The sequence below is a fragment of the Vicugna pacos genome, chromosome 2 (assembly GCF_048564905.1).
Source record: "Vicugna pacos chromosome 2, VicPac4, whole genome shotgun sequence".
Classification (NCBI taxonomy): domain Eukaryota; kingdom Metazoa; phylum Chordata; class Mammalia; order Artiodactyla; family Camelidae; genus Vicugna; species Vicugna pacos.
Window position 1 is genome coordinate 111,736,363 of NC_132988.1, and position 20,914 is coordinate 111,757,276.

General features: G+C 41.8%; 1 protein-coding gene across 5 annotated transcripts in view; it reads right to left on the reverse strand.

Moving 5' to 3' along the window:
* The window catches only part of C1QTNF7 (C1q and TNF related 7), a 99,195-nt gene that overhangs the window by 61,601 nt on the left and 16,680 nt on the right, over positions 1-20,914 (reverse strand). Inside the window, exon 1 of one of the 5 annotated variants that reach the window (XM_015242556.3) lies at positions 6,270-6,382. The exons of 3 other annotated variants lie outside the window; for them this stretch is intronic. The gene's annotated coding sequence lies outside the window, so the exon portion shown is untranslated. Of the gene's footprint in view, positions 1-1,276; positions 1,385-6,269; positions 6,383-20,914 lie in introns of those variants that run through there. One more of the 5 variants, XM_072974240.1, reaches the window with a different exon arrangement.

Below are 20,914 nucleotides of genomic sequence, written 5' to 3' on the forward strand. Positions count from 1 at the left end.
CTGCCATTCCCATTTTACCAGAGGATAGAAATGAGATTTTGGCTGATGGTTAGATTTCGATTCTGCAAATCTGTGAATTCTTTTTGGTTCATTTCACTTCTTCTTTCTAATTTTGCCATCCTGGCTCTAAAGTGATAAGCTTGAAACATCCGTCTTTGACTGGAAAGGTTGGAGCGACATGGGGAGATAATTAAAATGGAAAGAAACTCAGTTTAAAACCTGGCTTCCTGAGTTAAGATGAAGATCGTGTATTGAAACAGCTGAACATCTCTGTGAAGGCTTTAGTTCACATCTCAATAACACAGAACAAATTGCACAAATTCTAGGAATTATATCCCTTGGTAACAAACACTGAAGTCACTTTTTAAAATGTCACCAAATGGCTCTGTTGACTCTGTTTTGTAACATGTCACAAGCAGATGGCACTTTGAAGCATTGATGCAGTTTGAAAAACAAAATCGCTTAGACATTTTTGTCTGGTTTGCTAAGATAATGTGATGAAGCCCAATGAAAGAATCTTGGCGATTGCTGATGGAGAAAGGCTACACACTGTTCAGCAGCTTTGTTCTAATTTCTTGCAATCAAAGAGCTGATTCCTCAGCTGTCAGCTCTTGGCTGTGTTGCGTTTTATGAAGGTTTTTGCACTTGCTGAAAAAAGGGCACAAAACAAAAGAGAAGGGAGCTACTATTTCTTAAATGTCTACCTGTCATACTCATTTTATAGTATTTAATTTAATTCTAAAGCAATTCGATGGGTAGCTTTATTACTCTTATTTTGAATAAAAAGAAATTGAGGTCCAGAGACATTGCATACCTAACTGGGTAGAGGGCTGGAATTCAGACACTGAGCTGACATCCAGCTCTATGTCTTTCCATCACCTACTTCTTATGACTTGTTTTAGAAATATTTTCATGCTCACAAGTAAGTATGCAAATAGATGCAGCTGAGAAATGTTTGTGTAATGTCATCCTACTTATGTACCAAATTCCAAATTTATTGCTTTCAGAAATAGGAATTTATAGCATTTTGACAAGTACTGTAGGTTGGCTCGCTTATAACTCATCCCAATCCACATTTCCCTTGCCTTTTTCTATACTGAAGCCTAGAAACAGAAACGCAAACTTCCAGACTCCCTTGCAGCTGCAGGTGGCCTTTGGACACAGTTTGGCCAATAAGATACACAAAGAGTCCTAGAAGAGGGCCTCCCTTCCCAAATAAAAAGGCAAAGTTTGACAAGAAGACTTTTCCTTCCTGTCTGGAATATGCTCTCAATACCTGGAGATGTGGCAGCTGTCTTGTCATCATAAGGATGAAAGCCACACTCTGATGCTGGTGAAGTAGGAATACAGGAGGCTGGTTTCCTGGTGACTTCTGAACAGCTACACCATCTTTTGCTCACCTACCTCTGGGATCCCTGTTACATGAGAAAAATAAACCCCTTATATGTGAAAAGAACGAGGATTTCAGATACTCATCAATGAATGCAATTCTAATTGATACACTTAATAGCCAGAATTTTAAAAGCCATTCCTACTTTCTAATAGTGTTCCATTTCTTATGGGATTTTGGTCCTGATTTATAGTTCTGAAACATTGGACGTACAGGCTCAAATTAGATAATAGATTCATTGGAATGGTGTTCCTTTGGTTGGGTACAAACTGGAACAGAGTTAAGTCCTCTCCCTAGTTGTGGGAAAATGGCCAGCAAAGTCTGTGAGCTGAGTGACTGTGGTTCTTCCAAAAAGTCTGGACATCTCTTCCACCAAAGCAATCAGAACGGAGGAGGAATGAGAGAGCAGGATGGCTGAAATTTACCCATCACCGCCATCTTGCCTAGCATGGCTGTAAACTTGGTCTTTGGTTGGAAAAAGGAGAAGGAAACTTGCGGAGACAATTCCTCAGCCTCTCCCCTCAGGAGGCTGTTTTAACAGTCAAAAACACGTAGTAAATTCTCTTTTTACTTAACTAGAATGTGTATGGCATATGGGAAAAAAAAAAGTCCTTTCTCTTTCTAAGGCAGAGTAGTAGAGTGGAATGTTGGTTGGTCGTGGAGTAAGGCAGTCCTGATTCACATTGTGGTCCTGCCACTTCCTCGCTGGTGAACTTCCTTGTTCACCTTGTTCACCAACCCTGAGCCTCAATTTCTCATCTGTAAAATAAGTGGAGTAGTAGCCACACGGCACTCGGATTGTGGCAAGGAGCTGATGCACATACAATGCTGGAGTATTATTTGCCTTAAACGTAAGTGCACAATAGCAGTTCCCCCACCCCTCAAATCTTACTCTCCCTACTGAACAGCAGCTCACTGCTTAAAATCATGTCAGGGTGTCTAGGAGCATCACTGAATTGCCCACAGCTCTCTCTATTACCAGTTAATTAACTCCAGCGTCCTAAATATCATCCTCTTTGCTCTTATTTTTTCAATCCCTGGAGTCTAGCATTGGACCTTGTTTTCAAAACAATTTTAAAAATGTGTCTGCAATTTGGAGAGATCATGTTTTTATAAATTAAGCACACAATATCAGTATTTGAAAATCAAAAACCTTAACCTGTACATTTTTTGTTGCTGGGGACACAGAATTCTCATTCTCAATTGTAGATTCATAATTGGAGTTTATAGCATGGGAGTAATGGCAAAATGTAGTGATTAGACAATTATCTGGGTTGTTACAGCCAAAAATACTCTGGCCACAAATATTTGAACCACTGGAAGACAAAGGCTTCTCTGGTACGAGTTATCTGCACCGTGACTCTTACTTTGGATGGATGTTATCTCAGCCCCAAGTGAGGTCTGCTGCACCATTTTAAGAGAGGAAACATTTCAGACCATGGATTGTGTTTTAAAGCCATGCACATGACTCCTGGCTAACAGAGGGTTGGATCAGCCAACTTCTGGCAGCTTCGTGTCTTGGCTCCAGTGACATATGTACAATTTCAGACTCAAAGCCACACATGAAGTCATTGCAAAGCTACACAGTTCGTCCCTAAACATCTGCCATACAGTGGTTCTTGTCTTTTCCAGCAATGCAATCCCTAGGAATCGTGATGATTTGAGCTTTTAAAAAAGAATCATTAATTAATCTTCATTTACTTAGGAACTACTAATTTATCTTGTTGAGGAAAAACCAGTTGCAAAAACCTAGAAAGTAGAATGAAAGAATGAAATAACCACAGTATAGTTTGGTTCAGAGATTTTTTCCCCTTCTTTTTGTACAATTACTCATGGCATAGGATCCTAAGACAGGGAAAGAAAGCAACAAAACAGACCAACAGAAGTCCTGTAAATCTACTCCAGCTCTGCAGAGTGCAGGTGATGAAACCGGGGTCTAATGAGTTTCAGCGACTTGTCTAGTGTCACGTGGTTAGAGGCTTAACCACGGCTTTTGTGTTTTTCTTATGAGTCAAGACTGCAGACTACCACTTCCTCAATGAGGCAATCCCTGATCACCTTAGCGAATGAGGCACCCCCATCCCCGCACCTGCTAGTCCATCTGTCTAGTGACCATATTTTATTTTCTTCAGAGCATGCATCAGTCTCCCAAGTGACATTCTGATTTATGGTTCTCTTGTTTTCTCCTCTAAAAGTGTGAAGGCAGAGGCTTTGGCTCTTCACTGCTATATCGAAAATAATACTTGGCACATAGTAGGTGCTCAATAAATATTTGTGGATTGAATGGACCAGAGCTGGGAGAAAAGGAACTCCTGTTGGTTGGGTGCCATGCTGAGTTGTTTATGTCTGTTACACACACTTGAGAGGTAAGTGGCATACTTGGGGTCTTGCAGTTAGAAAATGGTAAAGGCAGAATTCAAAGGCAGGGTTATTTCACTTCAAATCCTGACATTTACCACCACAAAAAAATTATTTCCAATGTTCAATGGTTCCTGCCCTGCCACGCCTTCTGTGACCTCTTTTTGAGGCATCTAGTGTTGCCAGTGTGTGTTTTGACATCTCCCTGCTGGCTGACATCTCCCTGTTGGCTGACATCTCCCTGTTGGCACCTCTCTGTGTTGCCCTGGTCTCCAGAGAAATCAATCTGATCACAGTCAGCACAGGAAATACTCCATGTTGCTGGTTTCTCTGTGTGAAGTTTATTGAGTAACTTTCTTATATTATAGAATACAGATATTCTAATATGGTGATGAATTCCACTGAGTTGTACTGACTTATAATAAAAACCCTTCAAAGGGAAAGAAGTCTACACATCTGCTGATCATTGAAGCCTGATGCAATCAAAGGGGTTGATGAGAAAACTTTCGCAGGGCTCAGAAGGTGACACGTGCCAAAAGATGAGGAAAGCACTGATATAAACAAGACAGTAAATAACTCTGAAAGAATGGTTCTGACCGCAGAGTAATCCAAAGCTCTGAATGGGGCAAAGTGCTCAGTGTCTCGTCCTTAACAGAACTTTTCACCTTCTTCAGGTGAAGGTCAGATGGGAAGACCATACACTGACTTTTCCCAGCTTACAAAAAGCCCTGAGGAGAGCGACTGTCAAACTCTGATGCGCATCTGAGTCTTCTAGAGAATGATTAGCACAGGGGCCCAGGGATCTGCTGGATTTGGGGCGCTGGGCCAGGCACAGAGTGAGGGCCTCCTTGGTGATAAACATGCCCTTCCCTAGCTCACTCTTCCCGGCAGGGGGCAGTGTGGGCCCAGCCCGTTGCAGAGCATGGGGTCATGACAAGAGCCCAGGACTTCAAACCCCTGGGCTTAGCCCCCAGCCCTGCTAATTTCTAAGTATAGGACTTTGGGTGGGTTACTTTGGGTGAGTGTTTGAGCCTCCATTTCTTCGTCTGAAATCCTCATGGTCAATGGTTGACAATACTTACGCAGAAGGCCATTGTGAGGGCAGAATAGAGGATGCACACATGAGGGAAGGAGGTGATGGTTAGAAAATGGACTTCCTCCATGATGATAAAGCCTGATCATTTACTCCCAAACTCAGCCCTCCAGCCATCCTCCCCGTGTGGCCACGGGCACCTTACTTTGTTATCGCTAGCCTCAATTTCTCATATATAAGAGACAAAAACAATACTTTACTTACATTAACTCTCAAGCTTCACATGAAGCCCACCTGTATCACCTTTATTTCACAGAAAGAAAACCGAAGCACAGAGGAGTTAAGTAACCAACCCTGGGTCGCACGGACAGGTCCCCGGGTTCTCTGCTTGCAAAGTCGCTACTTTTTACCAGGGAGCCACCTGCTCCTAAGACCACATGACACATGGGAAGTAGAAGTAGAGGGCCAAACACATGGTAAATGCTCAGCAAATGTTTCCCAGTATTTGAATAATTTCCTGTCACATTCCAAACACACCCCCCCTCCGTCTGATGATTCACTGCCCCACGCATGCTCCTTGCAGCCATAGAGTTCTTGATGAGGGACCCTGGAAAAGGACACTGGAGTTCCCAGGGAAGCTTCAGGGTCTCACAGAACAAAGGCTGATTCATACAGAATCAAGTAGAAATCAAACTTGAAACAAAACTATTTCTTTTACGTGAGCTGTATTCCAGCAATTGCTTCCCTGCCCTTAACCACCGTCTGATTTAAGATATTCGTAAAAGACACACTCTAGTACAATGCATTATTTATGAAACTATGCAATCCATTCATATAATTACTATTAATACACACTCATAGTTTTACCAACTCCGTCTAGATATTTACATTCACAGATCGCAAAGAATGTGTTCTCTGCTCCCTGGCCTCCCCGAGCCATGTGGAATGTCGGACACATTTGTTTAATAAAACAAACAGTAAATAAATCAGCACCCTTAACCAAGCATGAATTAAGCACAAGATTTATGCTGCGACAAGGAAATCTCCACAGAATATTAGCGTTAATGTATTTTTCTCCTCTATTAAAATCCTACAAAGTGAAGGCACACCTTAAACTTGAATTATGTAACCGCAGACTGGATGGCAATTTTGTTTCTCGTGAGGAGGCTATGGAGTCCCCTCTGTTTGCTCCCGCGAGGGTACACCAAGGTCTCTAGTCATTAGGGAGCGCAACTGCCAAGTCGAGGGCTGTTTTCAAAACTACCCCAGCAAAGCCGATTCTGACAACTTTCACTTTCTCTCTTCTGTTGAGGGGAAGCTTCCCCCAGAGGAGATGTTTCATTGACTAAGCCCTGGTCAGTAAACATCCTCAAACCTCGCAGCGGAACAGAGAAAGAGTAACACCAGCGTGAGCCAAAAGACTCGTCTCCGGGAGAAACAAAGCCTGGAGAGGCTCGTTTCAGTCGGGAGGGAGGGCTTTTTACTTACATCGCTCGCAAGACCTTCCAACAGCTGGCGTCTTTGAACTCTACTGCACACAGATGTGGAGATTTCACTTGAAATCCCCTTCCCTTGGCAGTGAGGAGCACTCAGAGCTCTTTGGGGCTTCAGATTGATAAGTAATTTCCTGATTCGTTTCAAAAGCATCCTCCCAGGCTTCGAGCGGTGGCAGGGGGGAGAGGGAGCCGCCAGGCCACGTGGTGCAGAGATGCCGGGGCCTACACACACCTCCCATAAGTTCCATCGAGCCTGGAAGAAGGGTTGGTGACCCTCACAACCAAAAATAAATCTCCTCCTCTATCTGTGGGCTCTCTCCCTGAACCAGACTTCGGAAACAGCACAGAGTCTAGACGATATTTGCTTGAAAAGTGTAAAATTCAGGTTGAGCGGTGTCTGGTTTTTCTTGCTGGGGGAAATAGCATGAGCTGTTTTGCTCACTAAAGCATCTGCAGCCAACAGACCGCTAACTCGAGAACCTGCAGAGGAGGGGAGGAGTGGGAAAGGTGGACCAAGGGAAGTAAGTGCTAGAAAAAGCTACAAGATTCATTTTCAGTCGTGTGGTTGGCAAATATATGCCTGAGAGCACAGTCTAATGGGGACCTTTATTAAGTCCTCTGTGTACCACCAACTCTATTCTTCTTGCTATTTTGCATGGGGGTGTGAGATCTGGCTGATCAAGGATGAGGTTCTTGGAGTAAGGAGAGGTCATTGCCGAGGAACAGATCTTGGGTCACATGTTCTGGCCTGATGGTCAACCCCTGGACTCCTGTAAGGGCAGCACAGCCTGGCCCTCTGCATGATGGGGATGCCTGTTCATATCCTATCAGACTCAGTCTCTTTCAGGAAAGAGAGGGAGCAAGAACTTGGAACAGGGTGTGAAGAGGTGCAGGACCTGCCAGGAAGAATTTGTACCAGGGAAAGACATTCTCAACTAAATGTCCACTGACAGATGACTGGATAAAGAAGTTGTGTTATAGTTATACAATGGAATACTACTCAGCCATAAAAAAGAATAAAATAATGCCATTTGCAGCAACATGGATGGACCTGGAGATTGTCATTCTAAGTGAAGTAGTCCAGAAAGAGAAAGAAAAATACCATATGATATCATTCATATGTGGAATCTAAAGAAAAAAAAAGAACAACAAAAAAAAAGACACTAATGAACTTATCTATAAAACAGAAAGAGATTCACAGACATGATAAGCAAACCCATGTTTACTGGGGGGAAAGAGGGTAAGAAGGGATAAACTGGGAGTTTGAGAATTGCAAATATTAACTACAATATAAAAAAATAGATTAGAAAACCAAATTTCTTCTGTATAGCACAGGGAGCTATGTTCAATATCTTACAGTAACCTATAATGAAAAAGAAAATGAAAATATATGTATGTGTATGTATAACTGGGACATTATGCTCAGAAATTGACACACTGTAACTGACTTTACCTTAATAAATAAATAAATAAATCAATAAATCATGAAGTTAAACAAATGACTAGTGACATCAAAAGTAAATGGTCAGTGGATAAAGTTGTGGTATATTTATACAATGGAATACTATTCAGCCATAAAAAACAATAAAATAATGCCATTTGCAGCAACATGGATAAGACTGGAGATTGTCTTTCTAAGCGAAGTAAGCCAAAAAAAAGAAAGAAAAATACCACAGGATATCACTTATATGTAGAATCTAAAAAAAACAAAAACAAAAAACAAATGAACTTATTTACAAAACAAAAACAGATTTACAGACAGAGAAAACAAACTTATGGTTACCAATGGGGGAAGGGAGTAGGAAGGGATAAATTGGAAGTTCGATACACATTACTATATATAAAATAGATAAACAATAAGGTCCTACTGTACAGCACAGGGAACTATGTTCGATACCTTGTAATAGCCTATAATGAAAAAGAATATGAAGATGAATATATGTATGCATGTGTATGACTGAATTATTATACTGTACACTAGAAATTGACTTGAAATTGTAAACTGACTATATTTCAATAAAAAAAAAAGAAAAAGAAACCACATGTGTGAAGATCTGAAGACAGTGTTTCTGCTCTGGAGAACTACAAGGAGCAGTCTTCTGTTGGTGAGTTGCAAGGAAATGTGATGATATAAATAAAAGTGAGAAGTGAGTATTCTATGTTTTCATTATTATCCGTTTCTCAGCATTGTTTGGTGGGCCAGTGAGACAGTTCATGTGGAATTGTTTATCAATCGGAAAAATCCTATTAAAATTTCCTTTTGGATGAAAATAGTTTTGAAGAGATACCAAGGAATTATTCTTGGAAGTTGAGTTATTTATGAATTTCTTCTATTTATAAATTGCCAGTTTTGTCTAATTTCCTTTTTCTAATCTCCTTTTCAAAAGCTAGATTATAAATTAACAGTATCTGTTCAGTATCAGTGAGCTGGGAGATTTTTTCAGCTCAATATCATCCAACCCTGGACCTTTGTACTCCCTCTCTCACAGCCCAAGGAGTGGAAGCCTGGAACGATGTTTCTCAGAATCCCTTGCAGTCAGGGTCCTGGATCCCAGCCAGCCAACCAGGGTGTTCACAGGGATGTGGAGGGCAGAAAGGACTGAGGACATTCTTTGGTGGCAGTTGCAGGCAGAGTGAGGACAGTCAACCAATGCAAGGTTTACAGGAGCTTCGGAGTGAGCTCCTGGAGTCACACACTAGTGTGGCTTCCTAGCAATCCTGCACTTCTGGGTTTCCCGCAAAACAGCATGGTTTTTCTCCAATTGTTGGTTCCATAGCCCTCTTTTTAAAAAAGTGTTTTATTTGGAAATGATTTTAGGTGAGTTAATTAGTATATGTAATACACTAACATATATGATCATCAATACTATTAGTTATCGATAATTAATGTAACATTATATACAATTATAATTCACAGGAAGCTGCAAAAAATTCCATAAAACCAAATAAAAACTAGCCTCCCTCACTGTAATAGGATATCAAAACTAGAAACTGGCATCAGAGAAATAGTATTAACTAAATACAGAACTTACTCAGATTTTAGCAGTTTTTGCATGGATTCTTTTGTGTGTTGTGTAGGTCGATACAATTTAATCCTACGTGTAGATTCTGCATAGTTCTTTCAGTGTTTGCTTAAGGTTTTGATTTCCCATCTTAAAATCCCTACCTAGAGTGATTTTTTCCTAACTGAATCCTGATTGGTATGACTGATCATTTCCTGGTGTCATCTCATATTTAAAGACTTGTGGTCAAGTTTTGTTTCTTACAGTCCATTACGTTCATTCATTTATTCAATTAAAATATTGCTCATTGGTAATTTCTTCCAACTGCTTTTTTACCCATTGTCTTTGCCAGGGCACTGTCTCTCTACCTACCTATAATTTATTGCAACAGATTTTTAGCTATTTCTTGGGCTTGTCATTGCTACATTCTCAAAGTCATCCGTATCATAGTGGATCAAAAATGCAATACTATTTTAATCGTACATAAATTATGGTAAAATAATTTACATGTGATGAGACAGGAAACAAAAAATAAGGGATATAGAAATTGGATTGGAGGAAGCAAACATGTACAACAGATAATACAATTGTACACCTAAACAGTGCAAGCACTTTAAAAAGGCTATTAGAAATAATGTACCTTCAATATGGTTGCCAGAAAAAAAAATAAAAACAGTAAAAATAGCTTTACTACATTCTCAAATAATCAGATAGCGAATAGAATGTTTAAAAAATTATCAGAAATTCTTGTGATAGCAAAATGATGCTGCCTTCTCCACAGAGAAAGGGGGGACCAGCCTCCCCCTAAGTCTTGGCTGTTTTCTCATTGGGCCCATAATCAGCTCAACTTGTACAAAGGACTCACAAAATTTTGGTAAAACATATTTTTCCCCCTTCTGGTTCTTACCTCTGACTCAGTAACTACAGGTGATACACATCTGGTCTGGGGGAAGTCAGTTCAGAAAACACGATGACACACCCATTGTTCCTACGGGACTAGACACATTTCCTCCTGAAGTGCCCTAGTGTGCAGAGATGCCCCTGGCTTCTAGTTAATTAAAAAAAAAAATTTCCCCTAAGGCATTGTAATGACTTGAAACCACACATTGCAGAACACGCTCTTTGCATTACATTTCCCATTTGGTTGGCTTTCCCAGAATAAGTAAGCGATCTTCCCTACGGGACCATGCAAACCTTTGTTCTCTCTACTAATGGACTAAGAAGAAATCCTGACTAACATCTGCTAAGTGCCAGCACTGTTCATCAATTATTTCTAGGCATCATCTTAATTAATCCTCACAATCACGCAGATAGAAAATTGAAGTCACTTTTCCAAAATCTCAAGGCTACCAAAAAGTAGAACCAAGATAAGAACTAGGTGGTGAGGCTCCAAGCCTTTTCAATAGCACCACAGTGTACCGCTTTGCTTGCGGGTAACAATACTTTCCTTCCCAGAAAGGTTTAAAACACATCAGGGTCCGGGAGGCAGCCTGGGTTTCTGGACAGTGCTCTGCATGAGCCCTAACGAACCTCATTGGCTGTCTCATCTTAGCCTAACTTAATAAGTACACTTGTAGGAAACTATTAGGTAAATGAATGGCACAAGTGATAGTATGTAATGACAAAAATTGTGAACGCTGATATTTGGAAAACTCAAATGTAATGGAAGTTCCAAGTCTATGACCCGGACTTGTGGATGGAACCCTTGTCACGAGGGAGGGAGCGTTTGGATTTGCCTCCAAAGGTTGATTCTTCAGAACTTCAGCACTGTGATAAAGGCAACAAAGTTCTCATCCCTCTCCAGAGTTTAGTTCAGAAGGCTCCGTTCTTCTCAAAGATAGCTCTTCTTCAAAGACTAGGAATCGCTTTCTTTCTCATTTTATTTTAAGATTTTGATTGAAGACATTCAGATGCAGGCCTGGCTTCAAAGCATAGTTTGTAACCAAGAAGGATATCCTGGTTTACATTGCTTAATTAATGATAATATTGATTTAAAAGAAGAAAGAGTTCCCAAATCCCAGCAATTTCCATCAGTAGTAGAGGCAGCCCCTGTGCAAACAGTGAAACCAAAATGTCCCTTGAAAGAATTCAATCTCTAGCCCTTCCAACCTCCAATCTCCTCATTTCACAACTATCACTATCTTTTTTGCTTGTTTTTTTCCCCCCAGTTTTTTCACTTTTCACGCTCAGCCTCGTGACCATGCCCACAGTAATTGTGCATACATTTTTTGCCTTAATCAACAGTGAAGTTTCTACTTACTTGGTAGATTATTCAGAATAAATGTATTTACTGAAGCTGGCTTGTTTCAGTCAAACAACACATAACAGCTCCTTTGAAGATCACAAACAAAATCTAAATCACATGTTATTTGAAACGTACATATGTTGCCAAGTAAGAAAGTAAAAGGAAAAGAAGAAAATAAGAGAGAGAAGGAAGGGCGATCAGAAGGAAGATAGGAAGCAAGGAAAAAAAGAAAAGACAGAGGAAAAGGGAGAAAGAAAAGCACTGAAAGAAAAACAGAGAGCAGAGGGGGAAGGCAAAGCAAAGGGTCAGGTCTTGTAAGTAAATGAAGGACACAGCCTGTGCATTTTCCCAGGAGACTATTTATCTCCCATTTCCATGATTTTTGGTGTACCACAGCGCATCATTCGTCTAATGATGCAGCAACTAATAAGCTAACCTAACAAGACCTCAGTTGCAGCTACAACTTATACTTGCAAGTGCCAGCTTTCAGCTGGGAGACCAGTTATCCTGGTTTGCCTGGGACTGTGGGGATTCCCCAGATATGGGACCTGCAGTTTTAAAATATAGATGGTCCAGATAAACCAAGATGGTCTGCCTGGGACTGAGGAGTTTTCCAGGGCATGAGACTTACCGTGCTAACACCAAGAAAGTCCTGGGCAAATTGAGAAAAGTTGGTCACTTTATCCTATGCCATTTGAGTGTAGTGCAGAAATGTCTCCAGCTAGTTTTAGCACATATTCTGTGTGTCAGGATCTGTGCTAAGTGTTGTATGTACTGCAGTGGACATTTTTTTCTGCCTTCCCAGCACCCCAGTATTCTCTGAGCACTGCTCCCCTATCTTCTGTGGTTCTAACCGGGCTGTCATGTACAGTTACCTTTGCTCCTGGCATCTCCCTGGAGGTGAGAAAGTCAACCAGGCTGGACCAAGCCTAGTAAAAGACCACATGACACAATGCAAACAGTGACTGGCTGAGGGCTGAGCGTGTAATGCAAGAGAGATGGCCTGTGGGAGAGAGTAGTCCCTTTTGCTTCTAGTGAAGACTAGATTATCGCTGGTCATCCCGTCCAGCACATATGACAAAGTCAGCAGACACAGAAGGAAGCGGGGCAGCAGAGAAGGAGAGGATACAGGGCAGCATTTGAGCCCCTGGATCTTGTTAACACGAAGCTAACACCATTCCTAAATCGCCCAATTGCGTGAGCTAGTGCATTCTCCCCATATTTTTAAGTTTCAGCTTTATTGAGGTATAACTGACAAATAAAATTGAAAGATATTTGAAGTGTACATTGTGGTGATTTGATAGATATTCCCTTTTTCTAAAGCTAGTTTGAGTTGGGTGTGTCTCATGTGCAATAGTAGAGTTCTGACTGGTAGACACACGTGGACTTAGTCTCCGAGACTCGGTCCTGCGAATCAGGTGTAGGCGGAACGATATGAAGTCGCCAACATTTGACATTTGACTTCTCTTGGCTTCAAAGTTCACTTGGTTCAACTTAAGCATTATTTCCATTTTACAGATGAGGGAAAATACTCAGTGGTGATAAGCAGTGTGCCCAGAGATGCACATTTATTAGACAGCAGACCTGGAATCAAATCCAGGTCTGTTTGATTCTAAGGTACACAAATACAGTTTTGACTGTTTACACTGCCTGAAAAAAAAAAATCTCTTGAGAGCTACCCTTTGTTAGCTAACAAATGCCTTCAAAAGACACTAGGTTGTGACTCACCCTATGTATGAAGTTACATATGGTGCCAAACACCTGCTTGTTGTGTCCAAAATTCCTGTTTCACTGGACGTTTTGTGAAAAGAGATCAGATACGTAAGTGTGTCCAGCAAGCTGGAAACCCCGTTCTACACTAGTGTGAATTTACATTTTGGAAGAGATAAAGCTCCAGGTGACCATATATTAGATTTCCAAATTAACTCCAGCTTTGGTTTTCACTGACAATCAACAGATGTAATTTTTGACAAGGAGACATTCTTCACCCATCTACTGTCTGTACAGAGACCGTGTAGTTGCCTCCCATACCTCAAACCAAACGCAGCTGTGTCAGTGAGATAAGCATTCTGGGTATTTTCTTTTATCATCCATGTCCCATGTGCTTCCTCACTGGTGCAGCAGAATTACGCTTGCCTAGAAAGCATCTCTTTTCCACGGTGGTTTTCTACATACTCTAAAAACCCCAGAGTAGGATTTGGAGAAGTTCTTCTGTCATTTTTTAGCATTTATTCTACGTGAGGTTATTACAATTCAGGATTGTCTGTTAATTGTAACAAGGGCTAGAGAAACGAGCCTGGTTACAGCGTGGATGCTATTCTTTAGTAAATGTCTTTGGCATTATCTGCTGAGCATCTCCTTTCTATGAATCCCCACCCCGCCACGTTGGCAGGCCGTAGTCACTGGCTATTGTAGCTGTAATGCTGCAGCATAACTCCAAAACAAACATTTATTTTCTCTCGTCATGGCAGGCTTGGAATGTGCCCAAGATCACACAGCTGGTAAATGATGAAGCTAAGGTTCATTCGTTCAACAGATATCATTGAGCACCTTCTAAGTGCTAAGCCAGGCAGAAGAAGAGGCTGATAAAAACCAAACCAAAATAACCAAAGGCTATTTATGTCACAGCTGATGAAATTACAAGTGAAAATGATACCATCACAGCTCTGGAGAGAAAATCAAAGAGAGACTACATCCAGGAGGAAAGATCTGACATTATCTAATAAAGGCAGCGGTTGCTATGTTTGCCAGGGGCTGGGGATACGGATACACTGGCCAGAACGGTAGCCACTGTCAGGTCATAACAAGATTAATTAGACAATGCAAATATAAAAGCAGTCCAAGTGGAAGCTGGGGTTGTGTCTCTAATTTCATTTGCATGAGAGGGTGAAGAGAAGGGAAATTATTTGAAACCATTTTTGAGTGTCTCTTCTGTGCCAGGCATTGTTATGTGAGAAGAATTCACATGATGATCTTCTAAGAAAAGTACATGTCATTTCACATGTTACATCTCCCTGGACACCATTTTCTTTAGGTCTAACGTAAGCATAGTGTTCTTACTTTCTTAGCATTGTCTTACTTTGTGTCTGACACATTGCAGGCTTCCAAGGCCAAAAGCAGTCCTTTAAGCAGACTCTGCCAATTGCTTCCCAACGTTGATTTTTCTTTTCTTTCTGATTAACGGAGATCTTGTCTGTTTGGGGGGTAATGCGACCATGTAAATACCCATTTCTTCAGACTCCCTGTGGCCAGGGAAGGTTGTGTGACCCCCCCCCCCCACACACAACCCCAGTAGGGATAATGATATGCCAGCAGAGGTTGATGGAAGAGGTTGCTGGGAAACTTCCTCAAGGGGAAGGACAGCTGGTGTCACCTGCTCAGATTTTGTTTTTTTGTGTTTTGCCTTCATGCAGAAGGCAGTCGTCACACTGACGTAGACCAGACAACTTGTGATCATGATCAAGAAAGCCACGTACCAAGATGGACGAGCAGAAAGGCAGAAGGAACCTGGGTCTCCGATGACCTTGTGAAGCCATTGTACCGACCCTTGACTGCATATCTCCAAACTCACTGCTATTTAGGTGAGAAACAGAAACCTCTGTTTACATGCAGTGGAACATTCCCTGTTGACATAGCTCTACTGCACATTCTTACCCTGTCCTCAATATGGAATACTTTCAGATTTGTGTACAATACTTCACTGTTGCAAAAGATTTGGCTTCGTTTTGAACAAACTGTCTGGAATAGTTCATTTTTCTTTCTAGATGAGGCAGTATTTGGCTGCAGTATAACAAAATTCTGCTCAAAAGAAAACACCAATTAAACATGTCTTCTTTCAAAAAAAAAAAAAAATCCAGCACACAATCATGATGGCCTGTAGAAATGGCTTCCACCTGGCTGAATGGCTGTGCTGAGCTCAGTTTTGCCAACCAGGGCAAAACAGAAAAATCAGAGCTTAAAGTGAAAAAAAGGACCTCCAACGGGAGTGATGCAAGCAAAGAACTAACGAGGCTTCTTTGAAGGCTGGCACTCGTTAACGCTCTAACTTTCACAGTGAGGTTCGGTAGAAAAAGAAGAAAAGAATTTCAAAATAGAGAATCCATGTTCAAATCTCCATGGAGTCACTTGCCATCTGTATGATTTGAGGCAAACCTTTTCATCTGTTTAAGCTTTAGTCTTCCATGCTGCAAAATTACGATGATAACAACAAAAACAGCAACCACAATAACACCTTCTTAAAGAGTTGATATAAAAGTAAGGTGATGTCTGTGAACGGGGTCTGTAAGCACCAAAATATTACCCGAGCTTTCATTGCTACTGAGAGGTGAAAAGCTCTGTCAAGTGCGAAACAGCGCCAAGTTTGGTCTGGTTGCCTCTGGCAGGGAATGCATGGTCTCAAGGTGAGAAACTGAGATGTTGAAGGATATATGGACTGTAAATTCTCTGTTAAACGTGAGCAACAAAGGTCTCTTTGTGGTTATAATGAAATGTTTCTTGCAAACACAGGCCTCGGTCATTAGGGCAGGTGGGGGAAAAAGGAAGAAAACTGGTTTTTGAGCACTGATTACGGCACTTCGGTGTTTTACGTATGTGATCTCCTGTAATTAACTGGAGGTGCGAAGCTGCGTCCACAAATCCTCTGAGGGCCGAGCTTTTATATTTACGTACGTGGAGTTACCCTGGCCACAAAGTTGGTGGGATGGCATGGCTCAGGCAAGAGGATCAGGAATGCTGACTCAGGTAGGGAAGTCTGGGTCTGGATCAGACTAGGGGAAAGGTCTGGGATCTGAAGTTAGCTCCTTAGTCACTCACGGAAGGATGAGAGTCTCCTTAATCCAAGCTTAAGGAGTCTCAGCCCTGCTTATATGGAGGGAAGGAAGGAAAGAGAATTTCTAGCCATTAAGACCTCCTACATCAGCTCGTCATGCTTACCTCTTAGGTAATAATGAGTGTAAACATTTTGCTGTGTGGCAGACTCTGTACTAAACACTTTTAATTATTAACTCACTTATCTCCACAACAACACTGTGGAGTCCTATGATTATCCTCACTTGACAGATGGAAAAACTGAGGACTAGAGAGGTTAAGGGACTTGCCCAAAATCACCTGGTTGGATTGAAATTGAGGCAGCCTGGCTCTGGGACCCCACATTTCATGGAGATGTTATTTTATCTCTTAATGGGGAGAAATAATGTGGAACACATGTCAGACAGCTGGGCTGTGAATCTTGAGGACTCAGCTCATAAGAAACTCAAAAGTATTCATACGTTTTCTTGGTGAAATAAAGGTGGAAGAATTGCCCAGAGATCCTTTTGGCTTTTCAGTGAATTAAAATGTAACCCTCTACTCATATAGAGCAATATTTGCCCTTAGTCTAATGTGAGATTTCAGGATTTGGGGAGACATCTGGAATTTATTTATGCCATTTGGGTTTTGAAATTCAATATTAACTTCTTATAATAAAAGAGACAAAGAAAGAAGTCAGAGTGGACCAGGTTAGTGAAATCGGACACACAGGGCATGTATTTGCGAAGCAGGCTTTAACGTCTGGCTGAAATATTGCTCCAAATACCCTGCACCACTGCTCTTTAAAGGGAGAAAACACATTCCTGAAATCATCTTGACAATGGAAAGGGCTGTATTTTAGGGTTTTCTTTCTCCTCCAGATAATGTTGTAAATGGCGTAAGTGATTAACTTGCCTTGGCTGAGATTAAATATGGCACCAAGATAATTAGAAAAATACCACATTGACTGTCCGAGTTTTTCATTCTGATCCTGGAGAGGCAGCCCCGGCTTCAGATCCAGGCCGCCTGGACTGGTTTTGCCAGTTACGTAATTTTGGATAATCTCACTGAATCAGTTTCTAAACCTAGAGGATATTTCAGGCAGAAAGTAGAAGGAAAGCAGGGATAAAAATTGGGGATATTTTCGATGGTTCATTATGGCCAAAGTGGAAAGTACTGGTGAGGATGGTTGGGTGATGGAGCTTGGGAGGTAAAATCGTAAGCAGGCTTGTGTCTCTGGCCAGGTATTTGGACTCCTTTCTGAAAGCAACAGGGAGCTACCAAAGGGCGGTTTTAATCGGAATCTTTTAAAACGCTGAACAGAATTGGTTTTCCTTATTATGAACATAATAGCTTATGGTAGAAAAAAATAGACAAAGAAAAAGGGAAACGCTCTCAATTGAATCAAACTTTGAGAGTTTTTGTTAACCTCTTGGGAATGTTTTCCCTCCTCACAGATGGGGGCTTTAACAAGATGTAATCAGATTCTAACCACTCATTTATAATCTTTTCTATTATGATTATATAAATACCTATGTAAGTCAATGTAGATTTGTTAACATGGTCATTTGAATGGCTACGTAGTATTCAATGGCTGTACGGACAGACCATAATTTCTTTAATATTGTTCTATTCTTGGGTGTCTCCACGTGTTGGAATAATAAAGACGCCTGTAATGAACATCTCCATACTAAGTTTTAGCACATTTCCATAATTATTCTTTAGCATAAACTTTAAGACATGGAAGGTTATGCTTATTTTAAAGAGTGTCACATATATTGCCAAGGCACTCCTCAGCAAAGCTGTGCAAATTAACCTGCAGACTTTGAGGCTACTCATCTCATTCCAGAGCCTAAGCAGGACATGGCAGTTAATTTCTGACAGATTTAGAACGTTGTTCCAGGAAAGCAATAAGGATGGAAAAATTGGGGTCAATGTGAGAAATGGGGATGTCAAATGTGGGGAACTGCCGTCTTGAAAGAGGGAACCGGTAATGTCTTCAAATATTTGAGAGACCACCATGAGGAAGGAGGTTTGACCCTGTACTGTGTAGTTTCCAAGGACAGAACTAAGATCAGTTAGTAGAAGTTCCACAAAGAGAGTCTGCCTTAATAGGAAGATTTTCTGTCCATTTGATGCTAGAATATGTGAGTGGCTGATGCAGTATCTTGGTAGGATGTCTCAGGGATAATTCCATTTAGTGTCTATGTCGTTTCAAGGGAAAAAAAAAACAATTCTATAATGGAATGTTTTAATTTTTTCAACATCAGTAATGTCCTCTGGGCTAGTTAATGCTTACGGGTCTTAGAATAAATCAAGCTGAGGCTGAGTTTAAATGCAAATGTTAAGTGTGTGAGTAACTTTTAGATATAGTTTATCTGTGGATTCTGTATTGTCGAATTCTCCTACTTGCTGAAATGTATTTGCAACCCGGAAATCAGCACTCAATGCTTTCCTGGTTGTTGGCGGATATGCACAGAACTGCAAAATATTCGAGTCACCTGACACGCATGTTCCCAGCTGAGGGTGACCAAGGCTGTGCGCTGCTTTCTTCTTTCAGCTCTCACGCTATAAATGGGTATCCGTTTCGTCATCTGTGTCGTGCCACATTTTTTGCACTTTTTGGTTTTTGTTGGTGATTTTGCTGTTTACAGTGGCCCCCATGCAGAGAAAAGCTGGTGTTCCTAAGTGCATGTTCCTAAGAAAGCCACGATGTGCCTTATGGAGACAATATGTGCATTAGATAAGCATCCTTTAGGCATGAGTTACGGTTCTGATGACATGTATTCAACGCTAATGAATCAACAATATGTACTGAATAAAGCGTCTTTAAACAGAAACACGTGTGAAACAAGGGTCTGTGTAGGTCAGTTCTTGAAAACGCTGTGACCAGAGGCTTGCAGGCACCTAACTTTGTGTTCCCCTAGGAACAATGAATTTGCTGATTTGGTCTTTGAAATGACTTGAAATAGAACAGCGCTATTGTGAGCAGCAAGAATTGATTATATGTGGTTTTAAAAGGTGGGTGATAATCATCCTTTTGCTTGTAGAACCCAACTCTCACATGACTGGTCTCCCACTGCCATCCCAAAGCCCTGGCTATTCAGAGGATGGCTGGCTCTCTCCATGTGGAGACCCCGAAGCCTTTCAGTGGCCAGACCATCCTATTACTCCTGCCAGACGTTGGTGGAGGAGGCCAAGCCCAAGCATGTCAGGGGGCAGGGACAGCCCAAGTCTAGTGGCAATGCCCTTTTCATGAGTCATTTAAATATCGCAGGTCAGTAATGACACTAGTACATGCCTGTAACAGCCAGGGTCTGTGTTTTCCTCAGGATTTATAGCCCTTAACACAGCGCAGTGTTGGGTGACATAGAACCTTTCTGGATGGAGAGCAGCAGTGAACCTTACTGGAGCCTTAACAGCACAGGGAACTATTCAACTTCTTGTAATAACATATAATGGAAAAGAATCTGAAAAGAAAAAAATAGATGTGTGCGTACATGTATAACTGAATTGCTTTGCTGTTCACCTGAAACTAACATTGTAAACCACCTATGCTTCAATAAAAGATAAACAAAAAAAACTGTTGTCATTTACTGAACATTAAGGAGACTGAAAAGTGGAGGAAGAGCTTTGGTGAAAGCTGCTGTGCCAGTCTCCCACCCACTAGACCCCCTTGCAGACCAGTGACTGAAGGGTTAATGTCTGGCACAGCAGGGGGCTTCCCTCCCCAGCTCCGACCTCCCTCTGCTTGCTGAGCCCAGCACCCTTGGTCTCAGTCAATCTCCAGCACTGCTCTCTGCAGCCCCCTTATTATCCACATTTCTTTGACGGGAAAAGTAAGCTTCAGGGAAAATGTGAACCTTGTCCAAACACACACGACTCGCAAGTGGCAGAACTGGGCTTTGAGCCGAAGAATCTGCAAGCAGCCAGTCCATGTTTGCAAGCTGGCAGCCCAGCTGGGTCCACTGCTTTGGTTGGGGTATGTAGATGATCCCAGTGAGCTGCTATTATTTAAAAATTGGGAGATAAATTGAGTGGGGCTGAGAGGTTGATGCTCTCTCTGGGTGGGGCACGGCGGCTCCGGATACCAGGTCTTCCCCGCTCGGCCCACTGCGTTGGTTTGCGTCTCCTGCCTGGCCCTGGAGGCCTTGATTTCTGATTCTGCGGACCTCAGGGCCAGCTCCTTACTTTGAGGAGGGTGCTGTCATCTGTATGACTTCATCTGATCCTCGAGCTTCTGTGACTTTTCCGCAGCTGAATGAACTTGCCCGAGATCAGATGGCTGAGCGAGCTGAGATGAAACCCTCGTTCTGCAGCCTCTTTCCCCACACAGTCCCCTTCAATTTTCACAACTTGTAATATACACAGATCTCCTACCCCCCCCCAAAACAAGGCCCCGTGAGGATGTTCCTAATGCAGTGGTCTCCGGAGATGGCTCTGTTAAAAGAAGGAACGGGCGAGCCTGGGAGGGGTGAGGCAGTGTCTCCATGGAAGTTGTTCTTTAAGTACGAAGTTCAAGGGAACCCTTCACGTTCTGATGCTTTTGCTTTGGGACCATCATTTAAATCGTGTCCTAGGGCATTGAGAACAGCTCTTTAAGAG